The sequence below is a fragment of the Belonocnema kinseyi genome, chromosome 2 (assembly GCF_010883055.1).
Source record: "Belonocnema kinseyi isolate 2016_QV_RU_SX_M_011 chromosome 2, B_treatae_v1, whole genome shotgun sequence".
Taxonomy (NCBI): domain Eukaryota; kingdom Metazoa; phylum Arthropoda; class Insecta; order Hymenoptera; family Cynipidae; genus Belonocnema; species Belonocnema kinseyi.
The window spans coordinates 115,624,151-115,638,799 of record NC_046658.1 but is presented as its reverse complement, the minus strand read 5'-3'; the positions used below and the strand labels follow the sequence as shown (position 1 = coordinate 115,638,799).

General features: G+C 26.8%; 1 protein-coding gene across 1 annotated transcript in view; it reads left to right on the top strand.

Moving 5' to 3' along the window:
* Positions 1–14,649, top strand: part of LOC117167453 (tyramine receptor 1-like) — a 365,191-nt gene that overhangs the window by 196,250 nt on the left and 154,292 nt on the right. Inside the window, exon 2 of the mRNA XM_033352408.1 lies at positions 10,227–10,367. The gene's annotated coding sequence lies outside the window, so the exon portion shown is untranslated. The remainder of the gene's footprint in view (positions 1–10,226; positions 10,368–14,649) is intronic.

Sequence of the window (14,649 nt, the reverse complement as noted above, 5' to 3'; positions counted from 1 at the left end):
ATGTCAGTCGGGTCACTTAAATACCTCGTAAACGGATTTTTTTTTATCAAATTTGGCACAGATTATCTTTAATATGTGTACATTCATCACAAATTTTTTCAAAATTACTTTTTTTTATTGCAAAATGGCGAACCAAAATATCTAAAAAAAACGTGGTTTTTTGTGTAATGTTCGTTTTAATATCGTAATATCGTTTCAATGTTCATTTCAAAAAACTATTTTCAATAATACTTATTATTATTTTAAAAATATCAATAGCGAGTCCAATATCGCGGAGAAAAAAGTTGTACAAGGCCAACGCCAACACAGTCTTTTAAACTCTTTTGTGACCATAAGATTTTTTAGCCAAGAATGATATAAACCAGATATAGTTTTAAGGGTTTGAAAAACTGCTGATTTCAAATTTGCCCGTTTACGAGATATTTATGGGGCCTGATTGATATGGAATTGTCGATATATATTTACCGATTTTAAATGTAAAATTGTCCATATTGTAAAATAAAATTGTAGATTAGGTAAAATTTTGAAAAAGATCAATATTTTGGATGAAGTGAAAAGGCATTAAACTTTCATTATTTCTAAATAAAAGTCTTAAAAATATGATAATTTAAAATAAAAAGTTTTTAAATAAAAAATATAAGTCATCTGAAATTCCAACTATTTGAAATTATATTATTTTAAATAAAAAGCTTTTAAAATGGGATAATGAGAGATTTTAAAATTCTCGATTTGAATAATTTTCATGTCGAAGGAATTGAAATTTAAAAATTTAAAATAGAAAACTGAATTTTAATTTTTGAAGTCAACTCTTCTGTAATTCCAGAATTTGAACTCATTATTTCATTAAGAAATCATTATTTAACCTTAAAATTAATTATAAAAATATTTTTTAAATCAAAAACTAAATTCGCTGCTTCTGAAATTCAAAAAATTTGAGGTTTATCAAATATTTTTATTTTATCAAAGAAGCTAAATTATTTTCGTTGACAAGTCTATAATCCTTATGTTTATTTAAAGTACCAAAATTTAAAATTCATTTTTTTCTTTCAATTTTTCGGCTCATGCACAAACCATTTACATGAAAATACAATTAAATATATTATTTTTTCATGATTAGTTTTCTTTATCAGAGAGTGAAAGAATTGTATTGTTTCAGGCAATTTGAATGAAATTTGGTACAATTTTAGTATTGGGTTACATAATTGTACCGTTGAAATGTTAAAAAATTTTTTTTTAATTTTATATATGCATTATAATATGCACATTCATAAGCAGAGAAAAATAATTTCTTTTTGCTTAAGTCTTCCTGAATTATATTGCCAGTAATGTTCACTTGTTTCTTTATAAGATTAAAAAATAATTTCAAATGATACATTTTTAGCACTTAACAATAATAAAAATACAAAATTCTTTTTCATTACTTATCCACACTAATAATTCGCTTGTATAATTTGTTTATAAAATTAAAAGCTGACATTAGGTAACAAATTTCAATGATAATAGACATAATTGAAAACCTTAATTTCAGATGATAAAAAACGTGTTTTTTCTTTATGATACAATCATGATGTATTTTTCTTCGTGTAATTTTTTTTGTTAGCTTAACAAATAATTTTTTTGAAACTGTTGATCTACATTTTTGGTTTTAGGGTTAAATGAATTGGGAAAAATTAAGTTGCTTTTAACGTTTCGGCAAAATGGTGGTTCTCATCAGTGAATTTGATTAAATTCTCGAAAATTACACAAGTTCTTGTAGGTACACAGGTTTGCATTTAAAAGTGTTATGATTTGGTTAATAAGTCAATTTTGAAATTATAGAAATTCTTTAATTTCGAATTTAAATTTAATGTAATTTAATTAATTACTATTATTAAATCTTTCTGTATCCTTACACAATTTTTGAACGAAATACAATTTATGAAAAACAACTTAAATGTGTTAAAAATGGTTAATAACATTTTTTAAAGTCATCCAAAATTATTATTATCGAAGAAATCTTTCAAAGTAATTTTGGGTGACGTATATTAAAATTTTTCAATTCTCTGAACGGTGTTTTTGTATAAAAATAAAAAAATAAAAAATGTAGGTTCACGAAAAATATAAATAAATTGTTAATTCCAATTTTAAAGAAGAAAGTAAAAATATTGATAAATAAGACTGCTTATAGAATGAATAAGAAAATACTACCATAAAGAAAAATCGCCCCACGAGTGGTTTTTTCAAATAATATTGATGACTACCCATTATATGATATACAACTGCCAAAATCATTAAAATTCGATAAGCGGTTTTATATGGCGTTTTAAAGAAAATCAAATATCAAAATTAAAATTCCTCTAACTAAGTGAATATAATAAAATTTTAAAAGCCATTTTATTCATAAACTGCACGCACCTAAAACTAACGTTTCATTAGGTTTCATCAAAATCACTATATCCGCTTCAATTCTGATATTCAGGAAATTATTTGACGCTAACACTAAAATGATTGAAAAACAAAAATATAGAAAGAATGTAACAAGAGAAATAAATGTAAAAGGTTTCTACTGAAGCGCGGGCATTTTTATCTGAAAATTCAATGTTATAAGAGGGTTGTTTTTTTTAATTAACCGGGCCGTCATTTATAACAAATTGTTCATCCACAGGGGGTCATGGGCAATTTATATCGGACGGACTGCGAGATGTGTACAGACCCCAGTAATTTCCTTTCCCAAGGCTTTAATAAATTGACCCATTCAGTGTCTTGTACACAATGACCTTGCATTGCATGCAAGAAAATTACTTCCGCAACCCTTATACTCTCGTTCTAATAAAGAAACAAAACGACTGCATTTTTGTGAAATTTTTGCCAAGTTAGTTAATATTCACAAAAAAAATGGTCCTTGATATTTCCCATTGGATTTACAGTAGGAAACTCACGCAAAAATGAAAAATCTCCATACATTTTAAAATTTTTATTTGAATTATTCTATCTCCGTGGGAAAAAAATTTGTATGAAAGACTTAAAATAAAGGGCTGCAGTACAGAACTATAGATAACCAACATTTTCATGGAAAATAATTTTATCTTATTTTATAGTATTTTTATCGAAAAATATTGAATAAAAAATTATTCAAAAATAAAATACACATTGTGCTAAAACGATTTTATCGAAATATCATCATTTGATACAATAATTTAAAAAAAAAGTGTTTGAAATATTGAGTTTCAAATTATTGATTAAACTGCAATTTAGTAATTTTGTTCAACCTTGTAACATTGATAGTTCTGGCAATCTTAATTAATGAATGACAGAAAATATATTTATATTTATTCTCAGAAATAAAAGTATCTGTTATATTTTAATTTTGCGATCTTCAGTTTTGATTCTCTCAGAACAGAATCTTTTTTTTAAACAAACGTTCTTTATTCTCATTCAGCGCCATATATATATATATATATACTTTTCAAGTAAAAAATTTATTCTTTTATCGTAATCCGTAGCCGGGTCCACACCAATTTACGTTCAGTTAAACTTTAAAACTTTTATAAATACACCGTTTTCTCGATCATGGGTCAATTTTTGTTACGAAACTTTTTTGGTATCAATTTAGAAACGCGGTTTTGATTTTGCGGAATGCTTTTTCTCTATTCCGAAAAATTTCCATTTTGTTGGTTATCTAGTTTTCTACTGTCAGCCTTTAAGTACCATCATAGTAAAAAACTCAAAATTGAAAAAAAGCACAAAATGACGGCTATCTAATAAGGGCGAAACCAATCTATTTCTTGAATTTATTAATAAATGATGACCAAAGTTTTCAAAAAAATTCGATTATTTATTCTCAAGCGAATGCACGATCTGAAAATCCAATATTCTGAAAAAACAAAAAATACCAGCTAACTCAAAATTCAAAAAATACCTGTTTCCCACTCTTATAAACGTAGTTCTTTTAAACTTCTGGAAAACAACATTTTAGACTTTAAAAACTTCTTGATAAATTTGAAATTCCAAAATATTGAACAAATCTAATATTGCGGTAATAATACTTTTTTTTTAATTTTTGAATTGTCCAGGAACCATTTTTTTCACGAATTTTTAAAGAATGCCGCCAAAACCTGTAAAAATGAATTTAACTGATATTTGTTTTATAATTTTAGATTTCAGAATCTATCAAAGAATTTCTAAAGATAAACAGTTCATTCTCCTAAAATTTAAAAGTATTACGCTAAAAACTTTGGATGGAAGGTATTTTTTTTAAATTTTTAATTAGGTGCCATTTTTTTCTCTCAAAATATTGGATTTTAAGATTTTGCATTCGCTTAATAATAGATTACTAAAATTGTACACAATTTTTGGTTACTCTTTGTTAATAACTTTAGAAAATTTAAATTTTGTACCATTTGGATGGCATCTAATCTGTGATTCACCAAAATTTTTAGTTTTTGACAATTAAGATATTGTAAGCATTCCATGCAAATTTTTGTGTTTGCAGATATGATAATCCGAATAAAAATGGAAAAAGTTATCCAGATTTTTAGTTTTTCGTGACCTCTTTCTAGTAAGTGCGATGGGGAATTCCATAGAACATGTTTGTGGGTTAATATTAACCGATTTGTCTAACATTTGGCGTACATTCTTTTTTGAAACAGCTGATACTTGTTAAAAGCACATCTGTACTATCTGACGTTTTTTATTTTTAAATAAAAATAAATGATAATTTATAATTAAAATAATTATAAATAATAACCATAATTGTAACCATTCGGTGGCATTACAACAATTAAATTTTTAAAATTATTTCTAACAGTTTCTAAGCTTTTCATTTTTTAAATTCTAGAAAACTTGACAAGGTTTTGAAATATTTAATGAAATTATTTTGTTATATGTAAAGACAGGAAAATATCTGTAAAAATGTAAGATACTTTTATAATTTTTTATTTTTTAATGCGTTTTTTAATTAAGATGAGATTTCTTCAATTGAAAAGAGTAAAGAAAGGCATGCCCGCGGGCCTTATTTTAAAATCAAAACCGCCCTCTTTAAAGAACCGTCAACAAATTTTTTTTAAGTTTGAAATTACCAAAATGGCGATTTTCACAAAAAAAAAACACATTCATATTTTTTGCCAATTTTATCCTTAATTTTACCTTTCATATGGAAGGATAATGGTGAGTTTTCTTTTAAGCCAGACCATTTTTGTGTAAGATAGTTTTTTTTTATCGAATTTTTCTCAGAAACAATTAAAGACACAGAAAAAAATAATATGTGCCATAGCCGACTCTCCACCATATAATCCATAACAATGTTTGTAATAAAATCAAGGTGTCCGGATTCTATTCCAGAATCATACATTTTTTAATTGAAAAATTCATTACTGATTTATCTTAGGGCTTTAAGGGGGTCTCCTCGTGTGAATCGAAAAAATCCATTTTTTTAGCCTAGCCTGGCACAAATCTCTCTATAAACATTTCTACAAAGTTTCAGCTCTGAGTTTTAAGTGTTTCAGAAGATAAAGCTAGAAATACATGGATGTGTCGACCTATATTATTATATTCAAAAACTTTAAAAGGTGTCTTATCAAAATAATTTTTTTGTAACTTTTGTAAACGATTACGTGAAAAACGATTTGACCAATCGACTTGATTCAAATTTCATTTTGTAGAATATTGAAAACTCTTCTATATGAATCACACTTTTTTGCAACTTATGCAAACGTAAAAAAATAATTTTATTTTTGTTTTCCACTAGGTAATTGAGTTTTATATAGAGTAAAAAAGCATATAAATAAAAAACAACTTCTGTTTCAGTTGAAAATTACGGACGCCATCATGTACAAAATCAGGCCAATTCATCAGCGACACGCTTCAGTTCACTTTGGATCACTCTACCATTTTCTAACTTTTTCAAGTTTTCTTAAAAATATTTTTAAAATGTTGCCTCAAATAAACTTAACTCTTAAAATTTTACCTTTCAAATAAACTGTCAGTGCCACTTTCTTTTCGTAAAATAAAACATCCCGATTAATCACCTTTTTTCGAGCTTCACAGCAGGAGACCCCTTAAATTATTTTGATCAGATTACAGATTTATAAATTTTATACTTCAAAGTTTTAAGTATAAAAGACCACATTAAATGTTCCCTTCTGATGGAGAATAAAGGTTCTTTTTTAATCAAAATAAAATAATTTTAGGTAACTGAATAAATTTATTTGTGATTTAGCAGCATTAAGCATTTTTCGTTTAAACTCTTCTGCCAATACTTTTACCACGATCATACTCAACTCTCTGCAGTGGGAGAAAGGGGTAGTAATTGCGATTCGATTTCTGATCCACTTAATCTGACAAATATCAATCTCGTTCACTCCATTCGCAATATAATGCCCCCTGCCCTCTCACCCTCTGTTTCACGCCCCTTTCACCCCTTCTCTATTTGTAATCATGAAAATGTACTCATTATAGAATCATTAGAGTTTCACAGCATCACCAATTAACAGGAAATTAATCGAGCCGTTAAAAAATTGCAAAACATTGACCGTATGCCTGTAATTATGTTTTGTCAAAACCTGTCGTAATAACACATTCAAATTTTTGTGTAGATTCTCTTAATCGAAATCGTAATTTTCGTTTAATTGCAAAGGACTAATATATTCAATAATGTATACAAAAAGTCGATGCTTTATCCTTATTATATTTTCTATTCTACTCTTTATCCCTTTTACCCCCTCTCAACTTGATTTTTCGTCTCTTCTCTTAACCCCTTTCCCTCCCTGGTAACGGAATTTTCACTCCTAGTAATGAATTTTAACATTTTCACACATTACCTTCAACATTAAACGTTAGGTCTTTTACCTTAGTCCTCAGGGATTGTTTAAAAGCTGCTTTACGTTATTTTGAAAACTATTTACAGCTTCCAGTTCTTCGTCACAGATCATCACACAAAGCTTGAACGCGCAGGGTGATGTAACAAATGTCCTAAGGGACATAAAGGACCATGCCCCTCACCCTAGAAATCGACCAAGGAGGGGCGAAGTATTGATTTGCCCCCTCTGACATCAAAAGATTAAATTCACCGGATCGTCGGAACACAAAATCTTTCGATCTTTTCTTGCTTTGCTCAATCTTTGAAATCTATCTGAAATCTTTGTCCAATAATAAAAGCCTTTGTAAAATCTTTTGAATTTATCGGAAATCTTTGAGAAATACTTGATTTTTTAAAAATATTCGGTATTATTTGTGAAATTTTTGAAATCTTTGTGAAATCTTTGTGAAATCTTTGTGAAATCTTTGTGAAATCTTTGAGAACTGACTGATGTTTTTGAAATCTATTCGAAATATTAGTGAAATCATTAGGAAATCACTTAAATATTTGTAATGTATCTAGCACTTGCCAAAATATTTTAAAGTTTTCTGAAATCATTGCAATCTTTCTAGAGATTTCTTTGTGAATTATTTGTGAATTCTTAAAACAAACATTTTTTCTAAATATTTGAAATATATAATATTTTTTAATTCCCTATAATTCATATTGAATAAAATCAATCACGCTTGAAATATCAAATCGCAACGTATTAAATTTTCGATAAAAAAGTAAACTGTTCAACTAAAAAAGATTATTTTTATACTAAAGAGTTATGAAGCAAGAAATATTATTTGTTTATCAAGTGTTTAGTCTTCCCGAAATTCGAGATAGGTAATCCAATATATTTCATAAACTTGGCTAGTTATTCCGAATTTTCGGGAATACTAGTCCATACCCTTTCCCAACTGTCTAATTTTTTCGGAATGTCTATAAAACAGTTATATAATAAAGACAAACTAATACTTCAACTTTCGAGCTGAAGAGATAAACTTTTAGTGAAATAGTTGAATTTTCTGCCAAAAAGATGGATTTTCAATCAAAAAATGATACATTTTTAATCGAAGAAGCCGCATTTCCGATAAGCAATTAAATTTTTGAATATTAGAGACGACTTTTTAATTAAATATTTAAAGTCAACCAAACAGTTGCATTTTTTGTAAAATAGTTTTATTCTAACCACATCGTCTAATTTTTGACACAGAAAGATGAATTTTCAACTAACTTTCTATCCCAAAAAGACGAATGTTCAACAAAATAGTTTAAATTTCAATAAAATATTCAAATTTAAAACAAAGTAGTTACATGTACAACTAATATCATGAATCATTAACAAATAAAAAAGACATTTTTAACAAATAAATTAAACTTTTAAACATTTAGTTGAATTTCCATTAAAAAAGGATTATTCATAACGAAAAATTTAATAGATTTATTTCTTACCAAAAAGTTACAATTATTAAGAACAACAAAATTTTACCAAAGAGATGAATTCTTAAAAAAAAAAATTTTCTGTACAAAATAATTTAAGTTTGAACATGAAAATATTGATGTTAATCTAAATAGTTCATTTTAAACCAAGAATTTAAATTTTCCACGAAAATAATACAACTTGTGAATAAACAAAACGAATTTTCAACCAAGCAGTTCCAGTATTAAGTCAAAAAGATTATTTTTTTACCAAAAAATAGGTTTTTCCAAGAAATAACATTAATTTTGTAATCATTTGTTGAATTTTTAAGTAAAACTAATTAATTTTTAGCCAAACATGGGTTATTTCAATTTTTGGTTAAGGAATTAATTTTCAACAAAATAATTAAATCTTTAATTAAATAGTAGAAATTTGAACCATAAGAGGAATATTTTTAACTAAAATATGATAGTAGACTTTTAAATTTAAACGAATGAACTTCCAAGAAAAAATAACTGTTTTTTTATTGGGCTCTGTTAATTCAGTTTACACCTAAGCGATGAAATTATAAAAAGGAGAAAATTAAAAAACCTTTCACCCTTGATCTATCAGCTTTGACTTCAGATCTCTCTTCTTTTACATTTGATACTGAAATTTTATCTTTCTTTTGTCCTATGACCTTTGAGACAGTAGAAAAGTTTAAAGTCAGCGGGCAGGTGAGATGTAAAATCTGAGTACAAATAAGGTCAAAGTTTTAATGGTAAAGGTCACGGTCAAAGGTTTGAGGAGGTAAAATATGAGGGGACAAACGTCAAGGATCAAGGATAAGTAGCCTCTCTTTCTCTCCCCTCTTCATCAATCACTTGTTCCTTCCCCGCTCTATTTGACCATTACGTTGGTTGTGCAAAAAATACACTACAATTTTCACAGAATCTTTGTAGAAGACAGAATTTATTTCATAACTTCTGTTAGACTTTTCCAAGATATATGGCGCATTCCTAAAAATTTCTTTTTCGAGATATATTACTGCTGGATATAAATAATAAAATATAAATTCTAATAATTGTGGGAACCGTAAACGTAAGTTTGAAATTTTATCAAATTGTATTTTCGCTTAAAATTGTTTTCAATAAATCTAAATTGTTTATTTTAATTAGCATAATAATAAGTTTCATATGATTCTTGGATCATCTACAATTAGATGCAGAGTTGGGAAAGTCCCTTAAAAGAGAAGCTAATTATAGCTGCGGTTACAATTGTTGAAATTCACGAATTTCAAATGGAAAATTCTTGAAATTGAAATAATAAAGAAAAGGTCAAAATGACATACTTTGTGCTATTAAATTTCAGAAATGGAATAATTTTAAACTCTACATTTTCAAAATTCAAGACATTTTAATTCTTCAAAATTAGTCAGCTTTTAAGGTTTAAAATTAAAATGTTGTTTTTTTGATAATCTACATTCGAAATGTTTAAGATTTTGTAGATTTGGAATGAGGAATTTGAATTTTGATGAATTAAAATTAATTTTATACAATTTTTTCAATTGAATTAGTAGAATAATAAATTATATGGTTATAAAAGGAATTTTAACTTTATATGCCATTTTGTTGAAGTTAAATTTTGTAATGTCTTTTCCTAACTTTTATAGTCAATTTCATAATAAAAATATTACATTAATGCAGCTATTAGTTTAGAGTCAATAAACTAAAAAAATAATAATAAATTAAAACCCCCGCATCGAAAGCGCACTAAGCGCGCTATTTTTAAAAGCATTGAATTAAGACAAAATAAATTCAATCATATTATCAAGGATTTATTTTCAGTGAAACATCTATTTTAGCGAAAAGTTTCAGACTTCCTGGTTGAGTTTTCTCGCCTACCAGCTCGATCAACTTTGCTACCCTGCTGCCATTAAGAAACTGTGCCCTAAGTCATTTTCTCTTCACTAAACTCAACGAAAAATTGTTGATCTGTTTTCAGATCCTGTGAAATAACTAAAGCATGCAGAGGAAGAAACCCTTGAGGAATTTATGCGCAATTCGATTTGTCACGCTACAAAAATGTGAGCGACGTTCAATCTTTTCAAAAACTGCAATTCCCGCAAGCAATATGTCACGTCAGGTACAGTTGCTTAAATTTAATCCTTCACTTATTCCATTGAAAAATTGAAAAGGAATCAATTCTTTAGAGAATGCTAGATTTTTACTTTCTATTGTTAATACATAGCTTCAATAGAAAATACCACTGCAAAGTATTATGGTTGCATTCACTATAAGGAGGTCAATATTTGTGTTTATTTCATGCGCACTTTTTTCGTGTAAAAATTTCCTCCAAGTACCAAGTTAAAGGTACAATTACAATATAATGTAAAATTAATGTTTTCCAAATAATTCTATAAGATGCATAAATCTTTAAATTTATTAGATCGATAAAATTACAGGATTTTTTTTGCATCGTAAATATTTGTAGTGAGATTTTACTTATTTTCTTGAATCAAATATTTGTCTTATACTATAGACAATATTTATTCGTATTTTATACTTAATAATTAAATCTTTAATTAAAATTTAATCTAGTTTATTTACTCTAAATTTTTTTAAAGAATTGGTTAAATATTTCAGGCTAAAGGTCGACTGAACCCCTGAAAAATGAAATTTTTTGCATAAAAAGTGAAATACGTTTAGAAATAATTAATTAACAAAATTTACCGAGAAAAACTCCTGAAGCTTCATCTATTCCATTCTTTTCAAAATTTTTAGACAAATCGGTTTAAAATTATAAGAAGTAGGTTGACTAAAATCCTGAAAAATGGAATTTTTTGCATGAAAAGTAAAATATATCGGGAAATAACTAATAAGTACAAATTTTTTAAACAGTTTTTCCTACAGCTACATCTAGGGAATTTCTCTTGATTTTTGAGACTAATCGATCAAATATCGTAAGCTTCAGATCAATAGAACTGGTAAAAGTTCAGAATTAATCTGCTATGTCCAGTTTCTCAAAAATTGAAAAAGTTTTTAGGAAGATTTTATTTTATACATTTTTTATTTTTAACTGAGTCCAAAAGTTTTGATACAAATCGTTGAGGATTTGTGAAAGAATCAAAAAGAAAAATTATAGAATTGTTTTAAAAATTAGCTTCTTTAGGTCGACCCTTATAAATAAAAACTCATTCTATCATTTTTTAATTTTCTAAAAACTAGCTTTTTAGATAATAAAAGATAATTCCCAAAGTCTTATTAACATACATTATTATTCCTTTCATATATGTTTTTAAAGGAAAATCACATCAGTCTCTTGAACATTTATAACAAAAAACTTGAAATATAATTTATCATATTTTCTTTAGCAATGATTGTAATAGAAAATATGGATGTTCTGATTTCTTATCGTTTCTGCAATTTGTATTCTGAATGGACGTTCGACTCAGAGCACAAAGCAACCTACTCGCTCAAGAAAGTAATTGTTCAATAAACATTAATCAGCTGTTGACAGAGTCTCATTAGTAATGAAAAACTCACGATTAAATGGTACTTTCGACTATCTTAGTGTCTCGAAAGAATTAATGGGATCAGGATAAACTTTCTTATTTTTTCTTCTCAGTAGAACCTTTTGTTTGGAGAATTGTTTTCAGAGATATTGAATCTTGTAATTTATAATTAAAAATGTATAGATTTCTATAATTCTATGTTTTTTATGATTATAATTTTATAACGACTTTCTATTTCCGAGAAGTTTGAATTGAGAAGTTAAATGGGTAGGTTTAATTGTATAATAATTATTAGGTTTAAAAAGTGGAACTCTTTAACACATTTTTTACATTCCCATCAGAGAAGGTAGGAGAGACTACCCTACAGTAGACAACGATCCTGCAGTAGATAATCTTTTATTACAAATTATAATGGATGTTAAATAACTAGTTTGATTTATTTACGATTTAATACACGAGGCGTGTTAATATGATAAAATTATAATTGACTATTTTACATATACTTTTGAATTATATACTTTAGGGTGGTCTCCTCTATTAAAATTGTGTAAAATTTGAAACCAAACCTCACAATTTTTTACAAGGGTATTTTAATTCGTGCGCACGATAACTTTCGAAAAAATTAATCTATTAGATTGGCATCTGGTACACTCTTAGTGTCGGAAACTGAAGGTCCAGTTCGTTAGCCAGCTATTTTGGATAGAAATTAAAAAAAGAGCATTTTCAACATATTTGAGAATATTTCATTCCACATTTATCCTTACCCTTTTTTGATGAAAAGAAAATTATCAGAGTTAAAGCACTTTCAAAATTTAAAAACAAAACGAAAATAAACATTTTAAGTCAAACAATCTAATATATAAAAAAGTCAATAAAAGAAAAGCTTTGATTGTTGAAACCCTACAAGATTATAGCAATAACTTTTGGAATTTTCTTAAAAATCGAAAGTTTAGATTTTCGTCCCACAGAAAATTATGAAAAATTTTATTTTGCAGTCAAACTACGCAAGTAACGAAAAAATACGACTTTACAAGAAATGCGCACCTAAAAGAAATATACAAAATTGTTGTTAATTACTTTTTGATATAAAGCGCAGTTTCTGTTTTATTCATTTAAAAACATTTAAAAAATTTAATTTTGGGAAAAAAGTAAAGCTACGAAAAAAAGAATTAAACAAAAGTTACTCATCTGAAAAGTAGCTATAAATTTGTTTATTCTCGTTTTTTGATAGAATACGTTTTTTTTCAATTTTTCAAAATAACATGAAAAATAAAAAAGAATACAAATTTTTTGAAATACAATCCAAGATACAAAAAAAAGTGAATAGCCAAAAGTTTTTAACTCCAAAAACATCTATAAATTTGTTATCAATCGTTTTTTGATAGAGAGGTTAGTTTTTGTTTTAATTGTAAAAAAATTTCTAATTAAATTTTTTGGACGAACGACAACACAAGCTACGAAAGAATATGAATCTACAAAAAATGTGCTCCCAAAAAAGGTTTGCAAATTTTTTTTTTAACTTTCTGATAGAGTGTGTAGTTTTTGTTTTAAGCGTGAAAAGTAACATTTAGAAAATTTAGAATAACAACACAAGGTACGTCAAAAAAGTAAAAGACAAAAGTTGTTTACCCAAGAAAGAGATAAAAAAAATTAGTTACTAATGATTTGTTAATAGGACGCATTGTTTTTTCTAATTCATGAAAGCAATATTATTAATAAAAAATACAAACTTTTGGACAAACGACACAAGCTACGATGAAAAATTAAGAAAGTTGTTCACCTAAAAAAGATTTAAAAAATTTTTATTAATTATCATTTTTTAGGATGTATTTTTTTATTGTAAAAGGTCGCAGTAAAAATAAATAAAATAAGTTTTGGAAAAACAGCATAAGGTGCAATAAAGTTTAAATTAACAAAATTGTTTGTTTTTTTAAATTAGATGCACGTTTTTTAATGATAAAAAGAAGAAAATAAGAATACATTTGCTTTAATATCAACGTATATTATGAATTGCAATAATATAAATTTATTGAAATAATAGATTTTTTAGGGTAGCTGAGTATAAAAATAAATACAAAATAATGTAAAATTATCAAAGTAATCATAAAAAATAAAATTTGTACTTTATTTTGCAACATCCGAATAAGTAGTTGTAGAACGAGGTACAGAAAAAAATATAATGTACATTTGATATAATAGATTTGAAGTCGATATAGAAAAGTTCGCGCTTTAGACAAAATCAAGTGCGAAACACGACATACGCAAGGAGAATGTGTTCTTTAAAGCCGAAGGAGCTCTGACAGAAGAGAATTCACAATCACCAAATGACAGTTGTCGATGGCTTTGATAACACAGGCCCACAAAAAAAACAAAAGTGTCTGTGCAATTGCTGAATCCGAATTTGCAATAAAAAAGTAGGGTCCAGCTACTTTTTTATGTGGTTTTGATCGAAAAACCTCATTTTTTACGGTTTTTTCATAGTTTTTTTAAATAAAAAAAAATAAAGAAAAATTTTATTTTTTTGACTTCAGAATCTAATTCTACGGGAAAAAATACATCGAAAGCCATGTTTTGATTTTTTTTTACAAAAATTTCAACCCACCATATGGCGATGAAAAGGCAGAAAATCGCGAAAAGTGAAAATTATCTTCAAATTTGATTAAAATGACATTAAAATCAAGTTTTACGATTTTAAACCGATTTATAAACATTGAAAATACTTTACTGGGGGTTTTTAAGGTCGCTGATCACGAATTTTAAGTCATTTTTTTCAAAAAATAACTCTTAGTCGGCGTAAGTGGACAATAAACCTGATAAATCGATATTTTTTTCAAAAAATCGATGTTTTGGATACTGTTCTGGAGGTTTTCCACTACATGAATCACAAAACTAGAACTTTTTTCGACCCTTGAT